A 10,285-nucleotide genomic window follows, 5' to 3' on the forward strand; every position below is an offset into this window, starting at 1 on the left:
ATCAGAACAGTTATTTTAGTCAGGCAGAGTCATTGAAAGTCCCATAACCAAGAATGGGGTTACTTTAGAGTATATTTTCATGAGCTACAAAAAACTCAGAATGTAAATTCCAGAGGAATGCCCTTGGGGCCTTAAAGTACTGTTTTGCTCAAGATTTTCATTAGGTCTTTTGGAGAGGGGAGAGTATTACAAATGCAGATTTACATTTTAAATAACACTAGGAATGCTAGCCTTATGAACATGTATCTGTCCCTCTTCCTCTTAAACCCTCCTCCACTACCTTAGCTAGTTATGGAGACTGAAACATGACTAAAACTTAATTTTATTGTAATTGAGTACATGTATGTTATCATTAATTCTCAACTTTTTGTGATCACCCACCTGAAGGAAATTGCAATTCTTTCCTATTAACAGACATGGCTAGCTGTGGTAGTCTATCTTGACTTTGTCCCAATGGAATCAGCTCCCACAGGACGGGCTGATAAGCAATGGCGTTAGAGTGAAGCAAAAGGTCCAAGAAGTTTCCTGTGTATTTATGAGGATTCTCCACTCTCTTTCCAAACCCTTTGAAAAATCACTATATTATTTCAAATGAATTCATCAAATATTTGCCATGCTGTAAACAACTGGATGCTAAGAAGATGATGTCTTTTTTGCCTAGAATATCACAGCTGACATGGAGAACTGAGATTTTCAAATTGGTGCATATGTCTCTTTTTCAACTAAAGATCTTTCTCTTTGTCTTCTTCTTCCTTCCTTCCTTCCCTTTTCTTTTCTTTTCTTTTCCTTTGTACCATATTAATAACAACTATTTTCCTATTCAATGATATGAGTATTTCCCATGTATTAATTCATTTCATCCTCATTTAATCAGCAAAACGACCTTGCACATGCTGTCCCCATGTATACATAAGAGAAGTGATGTCGATCCTTTAGAGATTATAGAATTTACCTAAGGACACATATCTGGTAAATGGTAGAATTGGGATTTGAACACTGGTAGTTTCCTTTCCTTTCCTTTCTTTTATTTTCCTCTCCTCGCCTCTCCTCTCCTGTCCTTTCCTTTCCTTCTTTCCTTGTATTGGCTTCTTTTCCTTGGTTTAACAATAGCACTATGCCATTAGATAGCAAATTATTATTTACTCTTTTTCCCTCCCATTATTTTGTGTTCCCCTGCAAATTTATATAATTTTAGTCTCTCAATCTCCAGTATTAATTAAAGATGAATCATATAATATGTGATTAATCAATGTTTCAAGAAGGAAAAGACAAGAAAGTTTGATGATGGAGACAACACAGGGAAAATCTCTACAAGGGCACTGTTGGCTGAGTTCAGGCTCTTGAAGAAAACCACAGAAGGGATATTGGGCAAGGTGGAAATGAGAATCTTCAGGGAGTCAGATGTTAATGTAGTAAAAGGAAACTTTTTCCATCTTGACAATTTTCCTCAGAGCTTGTATGCAAGTAGGAAGGGTTTCATGGGTGCACAACTATGTAGTCACACAAGGCCATGTGTTTAGGAGGGCCCTGAACTCAGTTTAATGTTTTGCTGTTTGTGTGAAATTCTTAATAATTTTTAAAGAAGAGGTCTCTCATTTTAATTTTACATCAGGCCCTGCAAATTATACAATTATTACCTCTTTTAGCTCCATACAGCCCCTCAGAGACTCATGTAATCATAAGGGTAATGATCACATAGTCATCATTACATAACCTCAAGGGTTAATACCTTAATCATGCCTTCCATTAGAGTGTGTGCAAAGGCATATGTCTCTAGTCCACCGGCACTACCCATCAGTGCTACCGCCAGCTTCCCCCATACATTTATGCAATATCTAAAGCTAAAATGGGGGAGGGGTTGTGGAGAGTGGTTTGAATTTTTACTCCCTATGGAAAGGGTCTAAGAAAAACATTTATTTCTTTTGCATTTGACATAAAATGCATTCTGGTAGGCTTTTTGCAAGGAGTGAAAGGAGTTAAACTTGGTTAAAGAAAAGTTACATATTCTGGATGGGCTTGTAGATGTCCTGCTCTGTAGGGGGCAGAATTGTTGCTTTTGATCATACTGCACTGAGAAACAATCAATTAAGCAGGTGCAAACCACCAGTGTTCAAATCCCAATTCTATCACTTGCCAGATATATGATCTTAGGTAAATTCTATAAGCTCTAAAGAATTAACATCACTTTTCTTATGTGTACACGGGGACAACCTGTCATTTTGTTGATTAAATGAGGATGAAATGAATTAATGCATGGGAAGTACTCATTGCAGTGGATTGTATAGAAAAATAGTTGTTATTAATATGGTACAAGAGGTGATTGAATTCTTCAAAGCTCATGGGGAAGTGTTTAGAATGTATTTGTAATAGGTAAGGAGGAGAAAGAGGAAGGCAAGATAGATATCGTAGCATGTAGAGGTCTGGTCTTAAGTACATTCCTAACTTTATATATATCCTTAAGTACGTCTCTGATGCTCCTGCAATATGTCAAGGGCTTTAGTGCTACACGTGAACAGTTCTGGGAGACATGTGACTGGAGCAATGCTAGGCTAAAACAATTTTTTTCTAAATTTCTATTCCTTTTGATATTTCCCCTTGACTCAGAGCTGGGAATAAGGTGAGATTTTAAAGGCTCAGAGGGAACAAATGGAAGCTTAGCAGCCATCTGTTGTTCCCAAGGGCATCTGGGAAGCTTTTCTCTGAAGGATGCATCATCTGAGCTCTCTCTATAGCTCTCTCCTTTACCCACACACTGGCTCAATACACAAAAGCAATACACACAGAATCAGACTTCAGCAAAACGGTGAGTTTTGTGGACTTTGTTTTCTTAATTCTCCACCTCCCAGTTTTATTCCCCATTTGCTTTTCAGAAGCTATTCTTTTCCTTATTGTTCATCCATTAATTATTTTATTCAACAAGTGTATGAAATATATATTTGAAATGAGTACTCTACTAGTTTCTGAGGATACATTAAGCAGGTCAGATAAAGTCTCTACCCTTCTATCTGGGGGAAGTATAGAGTAACAAACAATTTATAAAAATATACTAGATCACTGATAATTGTGAAAAATCTATGAAGGACATTAACAAGGTTATAAGAAAGTAAACAGCAAGGGGAAATCAGTTTATATATGAACATTGGAGATACTCCTCTGAGGAGGTAGAATTTGAACCAATCTACAGGATGAAATGAGCCCACTGTGAAAAGAATTGGAAAAAGAGCAAGCCAGAAAGAAGGAACAGCAAGTTCAGTGATCCACAACCAGGAAAGGGTATTGGTGTTTTAAAGAAGAGAAGTGAATTCTCTTGATATAGAAAGACACGGGGAAAACAGAGAGCAAGGGGAATGAGATCATGATGAACATTATGGATTAGAGTAAAAGTGTTAGAATTAAATTCAAGAGAAAATGTAAGCCATTGAGGACCTTTGATCAGAGGAGTGAAATACACTGACTTACATTCTAAAAAAATCATCCATTGTTGTAAAAGTGGCAAAAAATGGAAGCCAAGAGATCCACAGCCATCCTTGAAACAGATGATAAGAATTTGAAAGGGTGGTGACAAGGAGATGAAGATAAACAGGTGGATTCAGAAATATTTGGGAAGTGGAATTCACCCAGCTGGTGATAGATTGTATGTGGGCAGGAGAGAGAGGGACAAAACCAAGGATAAGATCGATACAGTTAGCTTGAGCTAGTGAAAGGATAATGGTGTTATCAATATCCTGTCAAAATCTGTTCTCAGAAAACTATCAGATTAAAATTGCTTTCCATTAATGACATTTTTTGAACTTCCTGCCTCTAGACATTTTGTAAGTGCTGGATGTGTTTTGTGAATATGACCAAGAGAGTACAGTTCATTCAAAGCATTCTGTTTCCCAGAGAGCTCTGTGTTTTAACAGGCAGTGGAGACCTAAGCTATAAGAGTAATATTCTACAAGCAGGAACTTTGACTTACTTGCCCTATATTCACATAATCTGGGCTCCCACCTATCCTGCTCCCACTTTTAGTAAAGCTCCATTCACCACTCCTTTTCTTGTCTCTGTTGATTAGTAGTGCACACCAACTGACCCCAAACTCCAGAGCATGTTTGAAATAGATGTCAGAGAATGAAAGATGAAAACCAGTTGGAAGGGAGGTGGAGGGTAGCTGTGGTATTGAACTTCCTCTTCTCCAAAGGAAGGATTTGGCTTGTTTTTATTGGACAGCATTTTTCCACAGGATAGTCAGCATACATCATGAAATTTCAAGATTCCAGCTATGATCAAAACTCAATTCTGTAGAAAATGTAGAGATTTAAGTTGATTAAATTGATTTTTGATCCTGTTTTTCTGATTTTCTATAGCTGTCATTTTCTTTTAGAGTATACCTTGTTAGATTCCTTACCTCTTATTTCTACTTAAATTGTGTTATTCTCTCATGTGCCATCTACAGCCACTTCACTTTTTACTCTAGATTTTTCTCCCAGGAGAATTCCATACACTTATTGTATTTTAATGATGAGTTATATGCTGACTAATCACAAACCCCTATTTCAAAAGCTCACTCCTATTTTAAAAGCTCACAAACCCCTATTTCAAGCACACACCTAACCACTGGACAATTTATCTAAAAGTATCTCATGAAATACATTTAGAGTAAGCTTTTTATAATTTTTTCTTGCCCTATCTTTTGAATTACTCATAATTTTTGAAACATTAAATCAACTTTAATTTCTCTTAGATTACTTACACTCATTGTCATTTTATTTTTTGTAATTTTTTTTAACGTTTATTTATTTTTGAGACAGAGAGAGACAGAGCATGAACGGGGGAGGGTCAGAGAGAGGGAGACACAGAATCTGAAACAGGCTCCAGGCTCTGAGCTGTCAGCACAGAGCCCGACGCGGGGCTCGAACTCATGGACCGTGAAATCATGACCTGAGCCAAAATCGGCCGCTTAACTGACTGAGCCACCCAGGCGCCCCCTCATTGTCATTTTAAAACGTAGATATTCTTTTAAATGATTCTAAATCATATTTTAATTCATGATACCACGCCATTAATAATAAGATGCATTTATTTCAATAAATTGTACTGTTGTTCAAGATATTTACTGCTCCTCTCTTCAGGATATTAACGTAACTAAAGGATTATGTATTTTCATCCTCTTAATGTCAGACTTGGCCATCAAATTTGATATATGCCATTTTTAAGCCAAAGTTTTGACAGTTACTCTGTAGATAGCCATCTTCTGTCTTCCCCCTGACATGAGGCAGGTGTACTACAACTAGAGTGCACACATGTGGAATGAAGAGAGTAGGGAGCTAAGTCCTAAATGAACTATGATGGTCAAAAATGAGCAAAAGCAAAACTTGGATTTTGTAAGATACTGAGATTTTGTTGTACTTGTCGCACATAGCATTTAAGAGTTCATTCTTAAAGTTAAGAAGAAAGAATTTAGAAAGTTGTGGGAACTTGGTCAAAGTATGACTGTACCCTGATTTGCATGAAATAAAAAATGAAAATAATCACAGTACCCACACAAAAGGTAACTGCGACAACTGAATGAAATTAATTATATAAAGTACTTATCACAATTCCTGACACACAGTAAATGCCAAGTACATTTTAGCTAAGGAAAGAAATCCTGGATAGCTGTAAGGTGTGAGGTCAATAATACATTCCTCATTCTCAGAATCATCAAGGGCTGAGACTTAGATCCACTATCCACACTTTGTCATAACTCTAAAAATCAGATGTCATTCTTTTATTTAAAACTTGAGCCATCAGAATTAGAATCTGAATCCTAGTTGGAGTAAGTGTCTCACAGTGGCTTCAAAGATAACTGTACCTCTCTTGGGTCCTCAGATGTTACCAGGCAGAATGATGGCACTGGAGGGATTCAGGATCACAACTTTCCACTTGCATTAATGATACATTTTACCAAAAATAAAGTTTTTTTTTTTTAATTCACGTTTGAAACTTGCCTCAGTGAGGGCTCAGTCTTTCTAAGTCATTATAAATATGAACAGATTTTGAATAACATTGCTATTTGCTTAAGAATAATGTTTAGGTTAGGAACTAACATTATTGGTTTCATACTTTGGAATTTAGAGTATTATTGTACTAAGTAATTGATGGAATTTCAGAAGGTAGAAAAGAGAATTCCTCTTCACTTATTGCTACTGACCTCTGTTTTGAATTTTCTGGTCCAATGCTAATTCTTCATTTGATTCATAGTATATTCTGGAGATGCTTCAGAGAGAGGCAGCAGGGGCCATTAATATCTTGTCTTGCCACAGTGAGGACGACTCAGCAACACCACAGTTTCTCATGAAGGATGGGTTTTAAATATGTATAGAGTGAGCTACTATTTGATGGATCACAGCAATGGTTCTTTCAATGAGAAAACAAGCCTATCCCAGAGTTAGACATTCCCCTACAGATGACACTCCAGAACTCTGCTGCCAATACACTTCTACTTAAAATAAAAATTGACTGATGACCAGAACACTCTAGTGTGAAAAATGGAGTTATGCCCTCTGCTAAACTGTGATGCTGGTGGAGTTGGCTTAAGAAAATACTCTTTGCTTTCTGCTCAATCCTGCCTGATGCAAGAAGCCAAATTTGTACTACATGGTAAATGACTAAGGCTAGTGAAATTTATTCCTCCATATAATCACACACACACACACACACACACACACACGCACACATGTTAAACTTGACTAAGGATAGATAGGAGTATCTTAACAAAAAAGAATATATCAATCTCCATCTCTGGTGTAGTTGGGAATGTTTATTTTCCTCACTTCAGCAGCAATGGGGGACACTGTTTCTTGCCTTTCTTCACAGATTAAAGCTTTCTAACATAGAGAAAATAGGAGAGAAGGATGTGGGTGGAGTTCTGCCACCTCCCAAGGGGCTGAGGTTCTACTTCCCTAGGTCTTAGGAGAATTTTTTGGGCCCTGTGATGGATTGAATTGTATCCCTTCAAAAGACATGTTGAAGCCTTAACTCCCAGTACCTCAAACTGTGAACTTATTTGGAGACAGGGTCATTGCAGATGTAATCAGTTAAGATAATGTCACTCTGGAGTACAATGGGTACTTGATCCAATAGCATAGGTGCCCATAAAGAAGGAGAGAGACGAGCGAGAAGATGGCTGCGTGAAGACAGAAACAGTGGCTGGAGTTCTTATGTTGCCACAAGCCACAAAATGCTGGGACTAACAGAAGCTGAAGCAGTAAGGATCATCCCTTAGAGGCTTCAGAGAGAGCATGGCTCAGCAGGCACTTTGATTTTAGAATTTCAGCCACCAGAACTGTGATAGAAAATTTTCTATTGTTTTAAGCCACCTAATTTGTGGTACTTTGTTATGGCCACCCTGGGACACTAAGAAAAGCCCCAGTGTACAGACTGAGGCTCCATCAGTCTGCCAACCACTCCTAGCTTAATTCTGCCAGCTTAATTCTTACTCTTCTTTCTCATGCTTGCTTGTATCTGTATAAGCCGATGTTCATGTCACATCCTTCCCTGTAATTGCTTGTCTCTTCCTTAGATTTTGGACTGGTTGCTTGCATTGTGACCAAAGTGCTCTTACAGGTTCAAGAAAACTAATGACTCTGCCATTTGTTTGGTGTGCTGTTATTTTCAGTGTAGAAGCTTTACTCTTCCAGATCTCTAAATCCTGAAGCAGAAGCCAGAAGCAATGCATTTGATCTGTTTTATTTTGTTTTCATTTTTGTTCAGTTCAAAATATTTCAATATATTTTCTAATTTCCTTTGCAGTTTTCCGATGGCTATTTAGAAATACATTTTAAAATTTTCATATATTTGGGGATTTGGAAAATATATATATATTTATTTTATTGGTAACCAGTTTAATTCTGAAATATTTTATATGATTTAATTTATGTAAATGTATTGAGATTTGCTTTACAATTCAGAACATGTTCTATCTTAGCAAGGGTTCTATGTATACCTGAAACAAATGGTTATTCTGCTGTTACTTATTGAAATGTTCTTAGAACTGTGATTTTATAGTTTTTATCAAGTGTGGTGTTTTTTTCTGTTGTCGTTCTTAGCTAGTAGTTCTTTAAATATGTGTTTCTAAAATTTTTAGTATAGTAGTTGCTATTTGGCCACAGTCACTGAGGTTCTCTTTATTTAATTTTTACCTTACCTTGCAAATTTTCATTTTTTTTCTATGTTTCAACTATGTTGTCAGGATCATTGATCATTTCTGAAGTATCTAATTGCTATTAATATAAAATCTAGTAAATTTTTATTATTTTTTTCTCAATGTTTTTTATTTATTTTTGGGACAGAGAGAGACAAAGCATGAACGGGGGAGGGGCAGAGAGAGAGGGAGACACAGAATCGGAAACAGGCTTCAGGCTCTGAGCCATCAGCCCAGAGCCTGACGCGGGGCTCGAACTCATGGACCGCGAGATCGTGACCTGGCTGAAGTCGGACGCTTAACCGACTGCGCCACCCAGGCTCCCCTAGTAAATTTTTAAAATTAAAGTCCCATTTGGTTCTTTTAATACCTTGATGACTAACCTAATTATGTTAATCTTTTTCTTTAAATTCTTAAGTATATTTTAAAAAGCTGTTTAAAGTTCTTATTAAAGTCTGCTTAAAGTCTTTATTAAAGTCATTCCATCGTCTCTGTCATTTCTGGTTTGTTTCTTCCACCTGATCTTTCTCCTGGGAATAGATCACATTTCTTGCTCCCTGGAATCTTGCTCCCTGGATTTTTTTTTTTTTTAATTGACTTCTGGATATTGTGAATCCTATTTTGTTTGAATGCTGGATTTTGATGCCTTCATTTAAGAGTGTTTTGGAAAGCAAGGCTATTAAGTTTCTTGCCAATCAGCTTGATCCCTTTAAGACTTTTAAGTGTTGCTAGGGAAAATCTAGAGTAGCCTTTAGCATAGGACAATATTTCTCATCCTCAACACCATTAATATTTGGCTCCACATAATTCTTTGTTTCAGTGGCCTGTTCAGGGAATTGTAGGACATTTAGTAGCATCTCAGGTCCCTACTCACCAGATAAGAGTAGTACCCCTCGCCCCCATGGTTGAAACACCAAAAATACCTCTAGACATTTCTAAATGTCTACTTGTAGACAATATTGCCCTTTTTTGAAACCCATTGATTTAGGGGAACTTCAGCCCTACTACCATGATTTGATGATTCTAGGTTCTTACTGAATGTCCTGGTTGTTCAAATAGAGTCTTTATTATGTCCATTGAGACCTCAATGTCTTCCATCCTTTTATGAGCTATGGGAATATTCGGCATCTAGATCCTGGTTACTCTCTACCTTCATGAAGTGTTAACATTTCTCTAGACAATGATATTTTAAGAACAGGAGGAACTGTGCGAAAATTACATTGAATAGTTTTTCTATTTCGCTGCAGAAAAGAAAATAGAATATTTCAATGAAGTCATTATTTTCTGAAGAATACTAAAACACTGGAATAACATGGAAGAAACCATAGTTTTTAGTTGCATTCATTGGTTCACTTAACAAGTATTTACTAAAAAGATACACACACATACACATGCACACAGATATATTTTGAATTCACTACATGTTTTAGGAAAATAATGATAAATAAGACATATTCCTCAAGGTATTTGTGTCTCTTATAGTAGACAGAAAAAAATCAATTATTACAACACAGTGGTAATGTGCTATAACAAAATTCACTTTTTTTTTTCAAATGGGATGTTATAGAATGAGCACAGAAAAGCAATATTTAACTAAGGCTGGCACTATTAATAAACATTTAGAAGATAAAAAGACCATTAGACAGAGTCGTAAAATGGACAAATATGGAAAATACTCAATTCATAAAGAATAATAGGAGCAAAATAAAAAAGAGTGAGAGAAAATGATTAGTCTAGGGAAATGCAAGTAGACTTGTACAGCTAAAAATTAAGGAATTATAAGAGGGAGGTGGTGAGGCTGAAAATGCAGTAGGGATCAAGTGTGTAGGTCCTTCTAGATCATTTTTAAGTTTTCTTCTGAAGGTAATGAGCAACCCCTGAATACCAGTACCTTGGATTAGGGAGAACAACATGATTAGATTTGAATTTTAGTAACAACTGTTTCAGACCAATTGCCTAGGATAGATAAGAAGGAAGCCTTTGTGGTATATTCAAGTTCTTACCCAAAAGACCCACGACTTTTTATTTTCATCAGCTCTAAATGATCTCTAGGCCTGCTGTACAGCTGTCATTCTGGGCCTCACTATTGCTTTTATGGATGGGGCTTATTATTTTGTGAAT

The sequence above is a fragment of the Prionailurus viverrinus genome, chromosome A3 (genome assembly GCF_022837055.1).
Source record: "Prionailurus viverrinus isolate Anna chromosome A3, UM_Priviv_1.0, whole genome shotgun sequence".
Lineage (NCBI taxonomy): Eukaryota > Metazoa > Chordata > Mammalia > Carnivora > Felidae > Prionailurus > Prionailurus viverrinus.